General features: G+C 38.0%; 1 protein-coding gene across 2 annotated transcripts in view; it reads right to left on the bottom strand.

The window, feature by feature from the left end:
- EVI5 (ecotropic viral integration site 5) overlaps positions 1–16,522 on the bottom strand; it is a 275,206-nt gene that overhangs the window by 136,571 nt on the left and 122,113 nt on the right. The window lies entirely within an intron of this gene.

Genomic DNA, 16,522 nt, shown 5'->3' with positions numbered 1-16,522 from the left:
GACTAAATTGGCTACACTTATATTTGGAGAAAAGGAGAAAGAGAGGAACTGTAAACAAAATCTGGGTCAAAAAATAACTATTTAAATGTCTATTTGATATAGTCTTTGCATTGAAAGAATTTTAAAGTTAAAAAAAGATTTGAGCCAGAATGAGATCCTACCCCACACCTACTAGGATAGCTATTACTTAACAAACAAAAAACAGAAAATAACAACAGTTGGCAAGGATATTAAGAAATTGGAACCCTTGTACACTGCTTGTGGGAATGGAAAGTGGTAGAGTTACTATAGAAAAGTCTGACACAACCTCAAAAAATTAAACATAAAATTACATATGATCCAGCAACTCCACTTCTAGGTATATGCTTAAAAGAACTGAGAGCAGGAATTTTATTATTATTATTATACTTTAAGTTTTAGGGTACGTGTGCACAATGTGCAAGTTTGTTACATATGTATCCATGTGCCATGTTGGTGTGCTGCACCCATTAACTCGTCATTTAGCATTAGGTATATCTCCTAATGCTGTCCCTCCCCCCACCTCACAACAGTCCCCGGAGTGTGATGTTCCCCTTCCTGTGTTCATGTGTTCTCATTGTTCAATTCTCACCTATGAATTAGAACATGTGGTGTTTGGTTTTTTGTCCTTGCGATACTTTACTGAGAATGATGGCTTCCAGTTTCATCCATGTCCCTACAAAGGGCAAGAACTCATCATTTTTTATGGCTGCATATTATTCCATGGTGTATATGTGCCACATTTTCTTAATCCAGTCTATCACTGATGGACATTTGGGTTGGTTCCAAGTCTTTGCTATTGTGAATAGTGCCACAATAAACATACGTGTGCATGTGTCTTTATAGCAGCATGATTTATAGTCCTTTGGGTATATACCCAGTAATGGGATGGCTGGGTCAAATGGTATTTCTAGTTCTAGATCCTTGAGGAATCGCCACACTGACTTCCACAATGGTTGAACTAGTTTACAGTCCCACCAACAGTGTAAAAGTGTTCCTATTTCTCCACATCCTCTCCACCACCTGTTGTTTCCTGACTTTTTAATGATGGCCATTCTAACTGGTGTGAGATGGTATCTCACTGTGGTTTTGATTTGCATTTCTCTGACGGCCAGTGATGATGAGCATTTTTTCATGTGTTTTTTGGCTGCATAAATGTCTTCTTTTGAGAAATGTCTGTTCATGTCCTTCGCCCACTTTTTGATAGGGTTGTTTGTTTTTTCTTGTAAATTTGTTTGAGTTCATTGTAGAATTTTGGATATTAGCCCTTTGTCAGATGAGTGGGTTGCAAAAATTTTCTCCTATTTTGTAGGTTGCCTGTTCACTCTGATGGTAGTTCTTTGCTGTGCAGAAGCTCTTTAGTTTAATGAGATCCCATTTGTCAATTTTGGCTTTTGTTGCCATTGCTTTTGGTGTTTTAGACATGAAGTCCTTGCCCACGCCTATGTCCTGAATGGTAATGCCTAGGTTTTCTTCTAGGGTTTTTAAGGTTTTAGGTCTAACATTTAAGTCTTTAATCCATCTTGAATTAATTTTTATATAAGGTGTAAGGAAGGGATCCAGTTTCAGCTTTCTACATATGGCTAGCCAGTTTTCCCAGCACCATTTATTAAATAGGGAATCCTTATCCCATTTCTTGTTTTTGTCAGGTTTGTCAAAGATCAGATAGTTGTAGATATGCGGCGTTATTTCTGAGGGCTCTGTTCTGTTCCATTGATCTATGTCTCTGTTTTGGTACCAGTACATTGCTGTTTTGGTTACTGTAGCCTTATAGTATAGTTTGAAGTCAGGTAGCATGATGCCTCCAGCTTTGTTCTTTTGGCTTAGGATTGACTTGGTGATGCGGGCTCTTTTTTGCTGCCATATGAACTTAAAAGTAGTTTTTTCCAATTCTGTGAAGAAAGTCATTGGTAGCTTGATAGGGATGGCATGGAATCTATAAATTACCTTGGGCAGTATGGCCATTTTCACAATACTGATTCTTCCTATCCATGAGCATGGAATGTTCTTCCATTTGTTTGTATCCTCTTTTATTTCACTGAGCAGTGGTTTGTAGTTCTCCTTGAAGAAGTCCTTCACATCCCTTGTAAGTTGGATTCCTAGGTATTTTATTCTCTTTGAAGCAATTGTGAATGGGAGTTCACTCATGATTTGGCTCTCTGTTTGTCTGTTATTGGTGTATAAGAATGCTTGTGATTTTTGCACATTGGTTTTGTATCCTGAGACTTTGCTGAAGTTGCTTATCAGCTTAAGGAGATTTTGGGCTGAGACAATGGGCTTTTCTAGATATACAATCATGCCATCTGCAAACAGGGACAATTTGACTTCCTCATTTCCTAATTGAATGCCCTTTATTTCCTTCTCCTGCCTGATTGCCCTGGCCAGAACTTCCAACAATATGTTGAATAGGGGTGGTGAGAGAGGGCATCCCTGTCTTGTGCCAGTTTTCAAAGGGAATGCTTCCAGATTTTGCCCATTCAGTATGATATTGGCTGTGCGTTTGTCATAGATAGCTCTTATTATTTTGAGATACGTCCCATCAATACTGAATTTATTGAGAGTTTTCATCATGAAGGGTTGTTGAATTTTGTCAAAGGCCTTTTCTGCATCTATTGAGATAATCATGTGGTTTTTGTCTTTGGTTCTGTTTATATGCTGGATTACACTTACTGATTTGCATATGTTGAACCAGCCTTGCATCCCAGGATGAAGCCCACTTGATCATGGTGGATAAGCTTTTCGATGTGCTGCTGGATTCGGTTTGCCAGTATTTTATTGAGGATTTTTGCATCAATGTTCATCAAGGATATTGGTCTGAAATTCTCTTTTCTGGTTGTGTCTCTGCCAGGCTTTGGTATCAGGATGATGCTGGCCTCATAAAATGTGTTCGAGAGGATTCCCTCTTTTTCTATTGATTGGAATAGTTTCAGAAGGAATGGTACCAGTTCCTCCTTGTACCTCTGGTAGAATTCAGCTGTGAATCCATCAGGTCCTGGACTCTTTTTGGTTGGTAAGCTATTGATTATTGCCACAATTTCAGAGCCTGTTATTGGTCTATTCAGAGATTCAACTTCTTCCTGGTTTAGTCTTGGGAGGGTGTATTTATCGAGAAATTTAACCATTTCTTCTAGATTTTCTAGTTTATTTGTGTAGAGGTGTTTGTAGTATTCTCTGATGGTAGATTGTATTTCTGTGGGATTGGTGCTGATATCCCCTGTATCATTTTTTATTGCATCTATTTGATTCTTCTCTCTTTTCTTCTTTATTAGTCTTGCTAGCGGTCTATCAATTTTGTTGATCTTTCAAAAAACCAGTTCCTGGATTCATTAATTTTTTGAAGGGTTTTCTGTGTCTCTATTTCCTTCAGTTCTGCTCTGATATTAGTTATTTCTTGCCTTCTGCTAGCTTTTGAATGTGTTTGCTCTTGCTTTTCTAGTTCTTTTCATTGTGATGTTAGGGTGTCAATTTTGGATCTTTCCTGCTTTCTCTTGTGGGCATTTAGTGCTATAAATTTCCCTCTACACATTGCTTTGAATGTGTCCCAGAGATTCTGGTATGTTGTGTCTTTGTTCTCATTGGTTTCAAAGAACATCTTAATTTCTGCCTTCATTTTGTTATGTACCCAGTAGTCATTCAGGAGCAGGTTGTTCAGTTTCCATATAGTTGAGCAGTTTTGAGTGAGTTTCTTAATCCTGAGTTCTAGTTTGATTGCACTGTGGTCTGAGAGACAGTTTGTTATAATTTCTGTTGTTTTACATTTGGTGAGCAGTGCTTTACTTCCAACTATGTGGTCAATTTTGGAATAGGTGTGGTGTGGTGCTGAAAAGAATGTACATTCTGTTGATTTGGGGTGGAGAGTTCTGTAGATGTCTATTAGGTCTGCTTGGTGCAGAGCTGAGTTCAATTCCTGGGTATCCTTGTTAACTTTCTGTCTCGTTGATCTGTCTAATGTTGACAGTGGGGTGTTAAAATCTCTCATTATTATTGTGTGGGAGTCTAAGTCTCTTTGTAGGTCTCTAGGGACTTGCTTTATGAATCTGGGTGCTCCTGTATTGGGTGCATATATATTTAGGATAGTTAGCTCTTCTTGTTGAATTCATCCCTTTACCATTATGTAATGGCCTTCTTTGTCTCTTTTGATCTTTGTTGGTTTAAAATCTATTTTATCAGAGACTAGGATTGCAACCCCTGCCTTTTTTTGTTTTCCATTTGCTTGGTAGATCTTCCTCCATCCCTTTATTTTGAGCCTATGTGTGTCCCTGCACGTGAGATGGGTTTCCTGAATACAGCACACTGATGGGTCTTGACTCCTTATCCAATTTGCCAGTCTGTGTCTTTTAATTGGAGCATTTAGCCCGTTTACATTCAAAGTTAATACTGTTATGTGTGGATTTGATCTTGTCATTATGATGTTAGCTGGTTATTTTGCTCGTTAGTTGATGCAGTTTCTTCCTAGCCTCGATGGTCTTTACAATTTGGCATGTTTTTGCAGTGGCTGGTACTGGTTATTCCTTTCCATGTTTAGTGCTTCCTTCAGGAGCTCTTTTAGGGCAGGCCTGGTGGTGACAAAATCTCTCAGCGTTTGCTTGTCTGTAAAGGATTTTATTTCTCCTTCACTTCTGAAGCTTAGTTTGGCTGGATATGAAATTCTGGTTTGAAAATTCTTTTCTTTAAGAATGTTGAATATTGGCACCCATCTCTTCTGGCTTGTAGGGTTTCTGCCGAGAGATCAGCTGTTAGTCTGAGGGGCTTCCCTTTGTGGGTAACCCGACCTTTCTCTCTGGCTGCCCTTAACATTTTTTCCTTCATTTCAACTTTGTTGAATCTGACAATTATGTGTCTTGGAGTTGCTATTCTCGAGGAGTATCTTTGTGGCGTTCTCTGTATTTCCTGAATGTGAATGTTGGCCTGCCTTGCTAGATTGGGGAAGTTCTCCTGGATAATATCTTGCAGAGTATTTTCCAACTTGGTTCCATTCTCCCTGTCACTTTCAGATACACCAATCAGATGTAGGTTTGGTATTTTCACATAGTCCCATATTTCTTGGAGGCTTTGTTCATTTCTTTTTATTCTTTTTTCTCTAAACTTCTCTTCTCGGTTCATTTCATTCATTTCATCTTCCATCACTGATACCCTTTCTTCCAGTTGATCGCATCGGCTACTGAGGCTTCTGCCGTCTTCACGTAGTTCTCAAAACTTGGCTTTCAGCTCCATCAGCTCCTTTAAGCACTTGTCTGCGTTGGTCATTTTATACATTCGTCTAATTTTTTTTCAAAGTTTTTAACTTCTTTGCCATTGGTTTGAATTTCCTCCTGTAGCTCGGAGTAGTTTGATCGTCTGAAGCCATCTTCTCTCAACTCGTCAGTCATTCTCCGTCCAGCTTTGTTCCATTGCTGGTGAGGAACTGCGTTCCTTTGGAGGAGGAGAGGCACTCTGCTTTTTAGAGTTTCCAGTTTTTCTAACAGCAGGAATTTAAACAGATACTTATAGGGCAATGTTCATAGCAACATTATCCACAATAGCTGAAAGGCAGAAATAACCCAAATGTCCATCAACAAACAAATGGATGAACAAAATGTAGTATATACATACTATGGGATTTTATCAGCCATAAAAATGAATGAGATTCTGATACCTGTTACAACAACGATGGACTTTGAAAACATCATGCTTAGTGCAATAAGCCACACACAAAAGGACAAATATTGTGTGATTCCACTTAAATGAGCTACCCAGAATAGGCAAATTCATAGGGACAGAAAAGTAGAATAGAGGTTACCAGAGGCTGGGAAGATGGGAAAAGATTATTGTTACTAGATACACAGCTTCTGTTTCAGACAACGAAAAGGTTCTATAAATGAACAGTGGAGATGGCTGCACAATATTATAAATGTACTTAATGACACTGAACTGTACACTTAAATGGTAAATTTTAGGTTGTATATTTTTATCACAATGAAAAAAGTCGGATCCAGCAATCCCACTGCTGGCTCCAAAAGAAATAAAATCAGTATGTTGAAGAGGTATCTGTACTCCCACATTTATTGCAATGCTACTCACAAAAGCTAAGATATGGAATCAACCTAAATATCCATCAACAGACAAATGGATAAGGGAAATGTGGTATGTATGCACAATCAAATACTATTCTTGGGGACAGGGTTCAAGATGAATGACTAGTGGTATCCAAAGCCAGTTCTCTTCAGAAAGAAGAACCAAAGTTAGAAGTGAATAACCATATGTGAATAGACTATCCAGAGAATGCTGGAGGCTAGTAGAGAACTCATGAGAAGAAGCTGGGGCACAGAAAAAGAAGGAAGCAAGAGGCTGGCAGAGATCAGCTAGGAACCTCGAGGGATTTGGTATCCAGTCAAAAGGGTAGTCGGGAGTGTTTGGGCTCCTCTTTAACCTGTGACAAACCACTGGTATCTGAACTGTTGGAGAGCTCCTCTACCCTCTACCACTGGAAAGCCAAATACTGGTGTGTGCAGTGATTTGGGGACTTCTTGAGGGCACTGCACCAGATTACCAACTTGCACTGGGTTGCTCACTCCACCCCCGGACTTGAGCGGCAGCGACAGGGTGCTATACTGGGAGCACAGCCATCAGCGGTCTGTACCCTGCTCAGGGAACCTCAGCCTTTGTGTCTCCACATCACCAGAGCCCCATAGACATTCCCTGGCATCTGCTCAGATTGTGGCAGCAGCAAAGGGATGGCTGGACCCAGGGAGCTGCCGGGTTCCTCAGCAAGTGCTGCCCCGAAGAGAAGAAAAGTATTGCATGCCAAGGGAGCACCCACTGAGACAAAGGAAACCAGAACACATACTTTCCTGTGCCCAAGAGCTCACCATCTGTGGACTGTGAGTGACTGCACTGCCTCCAGCAAGGATGTGGGCACTGTGCTTGTCTCTACAAGGCTTTGCAAGTATGATTTCATCCTAGGGGCCAACCTGGTGTGACTGCTCAGACCCAGGCATGGAGATGGGGACTCCTCCCTACCCCCACTGCTGTAGGCATAGCCACGGCTGATCCCACAGGAAACTGGCATGGGTGCATCAGAGGACAGACTTTCTGGGGCAGACAGGGGTGACTGTGGTCTTACTGGCAATCAGTCCACCATATCTAAGCTTGTGCAAATGGTAGGACCCCCTCCCCCTCTCCATACAGAGCAGCAGCGTTCCTGCAAGGAAGAGGAGAGCCAAAAAGCTGTGTGTTTTGGACTGAGGAAGAAGACTCCAAAACAAAGACATTCTGGCAGTAAGCCACGGGGCAGTCAATTTTTATGGCTCTCAGGTACATTGCAGCCTGGAGATAGACAGTGGTGTCTGACCAATTTGAGTGTTCTGAGTATGGGACAGGGGCATGACAGGGAGAGAGATTACATTCCTGCCTGCCCGGGCTATGGAACTGGGGTGGCTCCCTGCCTCTCTGCAGAGACTTCAGTGTACTTACCAGGAGCTTCCCTGCCGCCCCCACTCAGGGCTGCTGCTTGTGCTCATCACTGGGGAATCCAAGGGCAGGCTTGGCTGTCCATCTCTGCCCTGACTTGTCCCCTGCTAGGGGGGTGAGCAGAGAGCTCAGGCTACTGTACATTCCACAGCCCAGCCCATTGCCTGAAGCAACAAAGAACTTCCCCCATCAAACAAAGATCAAGCACCTGCCCATCTGCTTCTGTTGCAGCAAGCTCTTACCCACAACCACCACCTACTGTCCTGGAGGTTGAAATGCACAACCCAACAGAAAATCTGCTGACACAAGTGCACAGTGCTGGGAAATGAGATAAGATTCTTGAGACTTCTGCCGTCCCAGCCCTGCAGGAAGCTGTGATACTGCTCACACAGCCAGTACACTACTACTACAACTAGCATTTGAGAAAACCACCATACAAAGGCTATCTATATTCAAAGAACTCATACAGAGTTTCTGCCAAGGAAGCACCCAGAACATACATTATAGTTATATCCTTCAGAGGAAAAAAATTCCTGTCCAAGGGAAAGTAAATTCAAAAATAAGAAGAAAAGATAGTTTCTCCATATGAGAAGGAAACAGCCAAACAATTCTGGAAGTATAAAAACAGTGTTATGACACCCTCAAAAGATCACACTAAATCTCTAGCAATAGATTCTAACCAAAATGAAATCTCTGAAATACCATATAAAGAATTAAAAATACTGATTTCCAAGAAGCTCAATGAGATCTAAGATAAAGCTGAAAATCAACACCAAGAAATCTGAAAATCAAGTCTGTAAATGAAAAATTCATTGAAGAAATTATAAAATACAGGTAAAAGCTTTAAAAGTAGACTAAATCCAGCAGAAAAAAGAATCTCGGAGCTTAAAGACAGGTCTATTGAATTAGTCCAGTCAGACAAAAATAAAGAAAAAATAATTTTCAAAAATGAACAAAGCCTTTGAGAAGTATAGGGGTTATATAAAATGTCTAAACCTACAAGTCATAGGTATTCCTGAGGGAGAAGAAAAGGCAAAAAGTAGCCAGGCACGGTGGCTCATGCTTGTAATCCCAGCACTTTGGGAGGCCGAGACGGGAGGATCACAGGGTCAGAAGATCCAGACCACAGTGAAACCCCATCTCTACTAAAAATACAAAAAATTAGCTGGGCATGGTGGCGGGCACCTGTAGTCCCAGCTACTCGGAGAGGCTGAGGCAGGAGAATGGCATGAACCCGGGAGGCGGAGCTTGCAGTGAGCTGAGATTGCACCACTGCACTCCAGCCTGGGCGACAGAGTGAGACTCTGTCTCAAAAAAAAAAAAAGAAAAAAGAGAAAGAAAGAAAAGGCAAAAAGTTTGGAAAACCTATCTGAGGAAGTAATTGAGGAAAACTCCCTAATCTTGCTAGAGATTTAGACATCCAAATAGAAGATGCTAAGAGAACTCTAGGAAAATACAGTGCAAGAAGGACTTCACCAACACATAGTCATCAGACTAATGACAACATGAAGGAAAAAAAAATCCTAAAATCGGCAAGAGAAAGGTGTCTAATCACCAGTAAAGGAAATCCCCTCAGACTAACAGTGGACAGAACTGGCAGAAACTTTACAAGCCAGAAAAAAAAAATCACAATCCCATTTTCAGACTTACTAAAGAAAAAAAAAACCTGTCAACCATGAATTTTTTATCCTGCTAGAACAAGCTTCATAAATGAAGGAGAAAAAGTCTTTCCCAGACAAGCAAATGCTAACAGAATTCATCACCATTAGACCAGCCTTACAAGAAATGTTCAAGTGAGTTCTAAACATGTAAACAAAAGGTCAATATTCAACATCATAAAAACAGACAAAAGTATAAAACTTACAGGTCTTATGAAAAGGATGATCCAGTAATATGCTGCTTACAAGAAACCCACTTAACAAAGACTGAAGGAAAAAGGATAGGAAATGATATCCCACACCAACAGAAACCAAAAGCAAGCAGGAGTAGCTATATTTATATCAGATAAAACAGACTTTAAATCGACAACAGTAAAAAAAGACAAAGAAGGTCATTTTAAAATGGTAATGGGATAAAGTCAATGGGAAGATGTAACAATCCTAAATGTATATGTACCTGATATAGGAGGTACCCAGATTCATAAGACAACTACTACTGGGGCACATGTTCTCAGGACATCCTGAGAAAGTGCCTTGGAAACAAAAATAAATAAAAAGAAAACCAAAGAAAAACTACTGTATCTAAGAAAAGAGACAGCAAAACAATAATAGAGAAGGACTTCAACACCCCAATGACAGCATTAAAGATCACTGAGACAGGAAATCAACAAAGAAATACTGGACATAAATTGGACTCTAATAGACATTTATAGAATATTCTATTCAACAACTACAGAATATACATTCTTCTCATCAGCACACGAAATGTTCTCTAAGGCAGACCATATTTTAGCCCATGAAACAAGTCTCAATAAATTTTCAAAAATCAAAATCATATCAAGTATCTTCTTGGACCACAGTAGAATGTAACTAGAAATTGATTCCAAGAAGAACTCTCAAAACTAAACAAATACATAAAAATTCACCTGCTCCCAAATCATCTTTGGGTCAGCAACAAAATTAAAATAGAAATCTAAAAATTTTTTGAAACAAATGAACATGGAGACACAACATATAAAAACCTCTGGGATATAGCAAAAGCAGCACCAAGTGGGAAGTTTGCAGCATTATATGCCTAAATAAAAAAACCAGAAGGATCACAAATTAACAACCTGGCATCGTACCTCAAAAACTAGAAAAACAAGAACCCAAAGCAAGCAGAAGAACGGAAATATCAAAGACCATAGCAGAACTAAATGAAATTGAGAACAACAACAACAACAAAAATACTAAGGATCAAAGAAATGAAAAGTGGATTCTTTGAAAAAAATTAACAAAATCAATATACTGCTCAACTAACCAAGAAAAGAGAGAAGACCCGAATAAACAAGTGATCAGAAATGAAAAAGGAGACATTACAACTGATACCACAGAAATACAAAAGAATAGAGACTACTATGAACATCTCTACACTCACACTAGAAAACCTAGAAGAAAGGGATAAATCTTTGGAAGAATAAAACTTTCTAAGGCTGAACTAGGAAGAGACAGAAATCCCAAAAAGACCAATAATGAGTAGTGCAATTAAATCAGTAATAACAAATCTCCCAACAAGAACAAGAAGCCCAGGATCAGATGAATTCACAGCCAAATTCTATCATACATATAATGAAGAACTAGTACCAATTCTCCTGAAATTCTTCCAAAAAACATCAAGGAGGGACTCTTCCTTAACTCATTCTATGAAGCCGGCATCGCCTTGATACCAGGGTAGGACCCACAAAAATAACGAAAACTACAGACCAATATCTCTGATGAACACAGATGCAAAAATCCTCAACAAGATTCTAGCAAACCAAATCCAGCAGCACATCATAAAGATAATATACCACAATCAAGTGGGTTATACTGCAGGGATGCAAAGATGGTTCAACATAAATAAATCAATAACTGTGATTCACCACAAAAACAGAACTAAAAACAAAAACCGTATGATCATCTCAACAGATGCAGAGAAAGCACTTGATAAAATTCAGCATCCCTTCATGATTAAAAACAAAAAAAAACCCAACCAAACAAAAACCAAAACCAAACACACGCCAGGTACATCGGCTCATTCCTGTAATCCCAGCACTTTGAGAGGCCAAAGCAGGTGGATCGCTTGAGCCCTGGAGTTCAAGGCCAGCCTGGGTAACATGGCAAAAATCCATCTCTACAAAAAAATTCACAAATTAGTGAGGCATGGTGGTGAGTGCTTGTAGTCCCAGCTACTCAGGAGGCTAAAGCAGAAGGATCACTTGAACCTGGGAGGTTGAGGCTGCAGTGAGCCATGACTGTGCCACTGTACTCCAGCCTAGGTGACAGAGCGAGATCCTGTTTCAAACAAACAAACAAAAAAAAAACCTAAAAAATCTAGGTTCTCCTTGCATTGTTATAAAGAAATACCTGAGGCTGGGTAATTTATAAAGAAAAGAGGTTTAATTGGCTCATGGTTCTGCAAGCTGTACAGGAAGCATGGCACTGGCATTTACTTCTGGGAAGGCTTTTACTCGTGGCGGAAGGTGAAGCAGGAGGAGGTATGTCACACAGTGAGAGTGGGAGCAAGAGAGAGTAGGGGAGGGGGTTGCCACACAGTCTTAAACAATCTGATTTCACAAGGACTCACTCACATGAGGACAGCACCAAGCCATGAGGTCTTTGCCCCCATGATCCAAACACATCCCACCAGGTACCACCTCCAACAATGAGGATTACATCTCAACATGAAATCTGGAAGGGAGATCCAAGCCATATCATAGGCATTGAAGGAATATACCTGAAAATAATAAAAACCATATACAACAAACCCACAGCCAACATCATAATGAATGAGGAAAAGTTGAAAGCACTCCTCTAAGATCTGGAACAAGACAAGGATGCTTACTTTCACCACTCTTATTCAACATAGTACTAACAGTCTTAGCCAGGGCAACCAGGAAAGAGAAAGAAATGAAAGATACTCAAATTGGAAAAGAGGAAGTCAAATTATCTGTTTGCTGATGTTACAATCTTATACCTAGAAAACCCTAGAGATTCCTCCAAAAGGCTCTTAGATTTGATAAAAGAATTCATTAAAGTTTCATAAAACCAATGAACAGAATCAGTAACATTTCTGTACACCAATAACAATCAAGCTGAGATCCAAATCTAGAAGTAAATTCCATTGACGACAGCTACAAAAAAATGTAAATACCTGGGAATACAGTTAACCAAGGAGGTGAAAGATCTTTACAAGGAAAACTTCAAAATACTGATGAAACAAATTGTGGATGACACAAACAAATGGAAAAAACATTCCATGCTTATGGATTGGAAGAATAAGTATCATTAAAATGACCATACTGTCCAAAGCAGTCTACAGAGTCAATGTATTTCCTATAAAAATACCAATGTCTTTTTTCACAGAGTTAGGAAAAAAAATCCTAATTCATATGAAACCAAGAAAGACTCAGAACAGCCAAAGCAATCCTAGGTAGAAAGAACAATACTGGAGGTATTGCATTACTTAACTTCAAATTATACTACAAGGCTATAGTAACCAAAATGGCATGGTACTGGTATAAAAACAGACACACAGACCAAAGAAACAGAATAGAAAATCAGAAATAAAGTCACATACCTACAGCCTCCTGATCTTCAACAAACTTGATAGAAACATACACCGAGAAAAGGACACCCTATTCAATAAATGGTGCTGGGAAAATTAGACATATGAAGAAGAATGAAATTGGATTCATATCTCTCATCATTTACAAAATTAACTCAAGATGGATTAAAGAGAAGGAGAAAAATATGGATTAAAGACTTAAACTTAAGACCTGAAAATTTAAAAAGCCTAGAAGAAAACCTGGGAAGAACCTATCCGCTCATTGGCCTAGGCAAAGAATTCATGACTAAGACCTCAAAAGCAAATGCAACAAAAACAAAAATAGACAAATGGGACTTAATTAAACTACAAAGCTTCTGCACAGCAAAAGGAATAATCAACAGAGTGAAAAGACAACCTACACAATGGGAGAAAATATTTGCAAACTACACATAAGACAAAGGACAAATATCCAGAATCTACAAGGAACTCAAACAACTCAACAAGAAAAAAAAAAAACTCCATTAAAAAGTGAGCAAAGGACATGAACAGATGTTTTTCAAAAGAAGACATACAAATGGCTAACAAACATATGAAAAAAATGCTCAACATCACTAATCATCAGAGAAATTAAACTTAAAACCACAATGAGATACCATCTCACACCAGTCAGAATGGCTATTAAAAAGTCAGAAAATAACAGATATTGGTGAGGATGTGGAAAAAGGAGGACACAAATACACTACTGGTGGGAATGGAAATTAGTACAACCTCTATGACAAATTGTATGGAGATTTCTCAAAGAACTAAAAACAGAACTGCCATTCAGTCCAGCAATCCTACTACTGGGTATCTACCCAAAGGAAAAATCATTATATCAAAGATACCTGTACTCATATATTTCTTGTAGATTTATTCACAATAGCAAAGATATTGAATCAACCTAAGTATCCATTGATGGATGACCGAATACAAAAAAATGGTGTGTATATACACCATGAAATATTACTCACCCATTAAGAAGAATGAAATTATGTCTTTTGCAGCAACATGGATAAAACTAGAGGATATTATCTTAAGTAAAATAACTCAGAAAGTCAAATATTGCATACTGTCACTTATAAATGAGAAATAAATAATGTATACACATGGACATAGAGCATAGAATAATAGACACTGGAGACTCAGAAAGGTAACAGGGCGAGAAGGGGTGAGGAATGAGAAATTAACTCATGGATACAATATATACTATTCAGCTGATGGTTACACTAATAAGCCCAGACTCCACTACTACGAAATATATCCATGTAACAAAATGCACTTGGATCCCCTAAATGTATAAAAATAACACTATTCAGCCATTTTAAAAAATGAAATTGTCATTTGTGACAACATGGATGAACCTGGAGGACATTATGTTAAGTGAAATAAGCCAGACACAGAAAGACAAATACCACATGATCTCACTCATATGTGGAATCTAAAAAAGCTGATCTCATAGAAACTAAGAATAGAATAGTGGTTACTAGAGACTACGGAGGGAACTGGGAACATGGTGATGGGAAGAGAATGGTCAACAGGTACGAGTTACAGTTAGATAGGAAGAATAAATTCTGGCGTTACATTGTACAGTAGAGTGACTATAGTTAACAATAATGTATTGTATATTTGCAAATAGTTAGAAGAGGGGATTTTGAATGTTCTCACCACAAAGAAATAAATGTTTGAGGCAATCAATGTGTTAGCTAATTACTCTGATTTGATGTGTCAATTAAAAATAAAACTTCCAAAAATCATCAAAAAAGTGAATAGATATGCTATGTGAAAGAAGCCAGACATAAAAGTCACATACCTTACAATTCTATTTATTTGAAATTCTAGAAGAGGTAAAACTATAGTGAAGAAAGCACACAGGTTGCTGGGGTTGGCGGGTGGTGAACCATAAAGAGAACGATAGAAATATTATTTGTTTTGATTGTGATAGTGTTTCATAACTACATACATTTCCAACACATCAAGCTACATACCTACATTTGATGAATTTTATTACATATAAATTATACTTTGATGAAGTTAATTTTAAAAGTGAAAGAGAGAGACCTGAGAAGGTCTAGCCCTATTTAATCATTTGGGAAAAAAACACACACATACACAAAACTGTCTTTGAGTATACAAGATCACACAGTTGGCAAAACAGGACTAGAATCTAGTTACATAAATAAAATCCAAAGCTCTTTATATCATATAAATTGCCACTATTTGGCAGTAGGGAGCAGTGGCGGTGGATGCTTATATTGGTAATTCAATACCTCCTGCTGGAATACAGATTTAAAACCCTTATTCTGGAACTTTGAAGAATTCATAAAGTTATATTGGAAGGCTATAATTAAAACAATGAGCAACAGATGTTCACTTTCTACCCGAATGTGTTCATTCACTTTATTCTGGCCATTTTTGCTCACCAAGTTAAATTTTTCACTATAAACCAGCATTCTAGCCCTTTGATATACATCTATCAACAGGTCTCAATATTTGAAAAACAATGTAAAAAATTTAATTCATGATTCTAATGTATTATGACTGTAGCTTATGCTAAATGCAAACAACACTTATTGTGTTTTCTTCAGAAAATCACATTGAAGTAACTTATTTCAGGTAAATTCCTAATATAACTCCACAATTGTTTTTTTCTTTTTAATGCTTTGATATTATTGACATTACATACAAAAGTGGAGCAAAATATGAGTTCCCTTCTTTTTAGTATTATTTTGCCACTCTCCTATTCATTTTTCTTAGCAATCTTCAATAACAGAAAAAAAAAAGATGTTTATGACCCTTTCAATTGCCAATTTTTCTTTCTACACTTGATCTTAGCCAAAAGGTCGAGAAGCGATGCCAATTTTTCTTTCTGATTTTTTTGTACCGAGATGATGATGCTGTTTCTTAATTTTATTGAATAAAAAGAATGTCCTACTTTGCAGTCACTCTATTTGCCTTCCAGATCTGCATAGAGTTCCAGGATTAACAACTTTTTCTGCTTACTTATTACAATCTAGCGCCTACTTGAGGATGAAAACATATTGTTTCTTGAAAACAAGAAACAATATGTTTTCAAAGATAAACAGTTGGCTTTTCTTTTACCCTCATATTCCTGATTAAGATTACCCTTGTCTGAATTTGCCAATGGAAAATGTCTAAGCTGCAAAAGATACCTGAGGCTAGATGTACAATTAGTAGCCGTTTAGTACACACCCTAGGTTGATTAAGATAATTAGAAATACACCCTAGGTTAATTAAGATAATTTTTAAAGGGTTAATCTTTTTCATCTTTGCAACTTCTCTCCCTTTGAAATATAGGCATACACCTTAACCCATAATTCAATGTCTTGAGGTAGGAAGTCTAAGAAATAGTATTTCGTAAGACACAATTGCCACATTGTCGAAGCTTTAAATGAGATAATTGCATATATTCTGCATGCTGGATAATATTTCATCTGCACAATGAACAAAAACTAGCTGAAGTTGGGATTTAAAAATTACTGTTAGCAAAATGATACCTATTATGAAAACAGATTTCTAAAAACTTAAAAGCAATTCTGACATACACTGCTTATTTCCCATTACTTAAAACACAGTGTAAGGAAAGAAAATATTACCTATTTCTAACAAAACTATGTAGACAGAAAAAAATTAGAACAGGAGTCCTTAGGCCACAATAAGACCCCTAAATATCACAGAACATAAAATTGTATAATTTAAAAGTTCAAAGTCTAAAACAAAATTATTTAAAACAACAGCACAAAATCTGTGCTATGAAAAAAAAAATGATTGA

The sequence above is a fragment of the Nomascus leucogenys genome, chromosome 12 (assembly GCF_006542625.1).
Source record: "Nomascus leucogenys isolate Asia chromosome 12, Asia_NLE_v1, whole genome shotgun sequence".
NCBI lineage: Eukaryota > Metazoa > Chordata > Mammalia > Primates > Hylobatidae > Nomascus > Nomascus leucogenys.
This window is presented reverse-complemented; position numbering and strand designations above follow the sequence as displayed.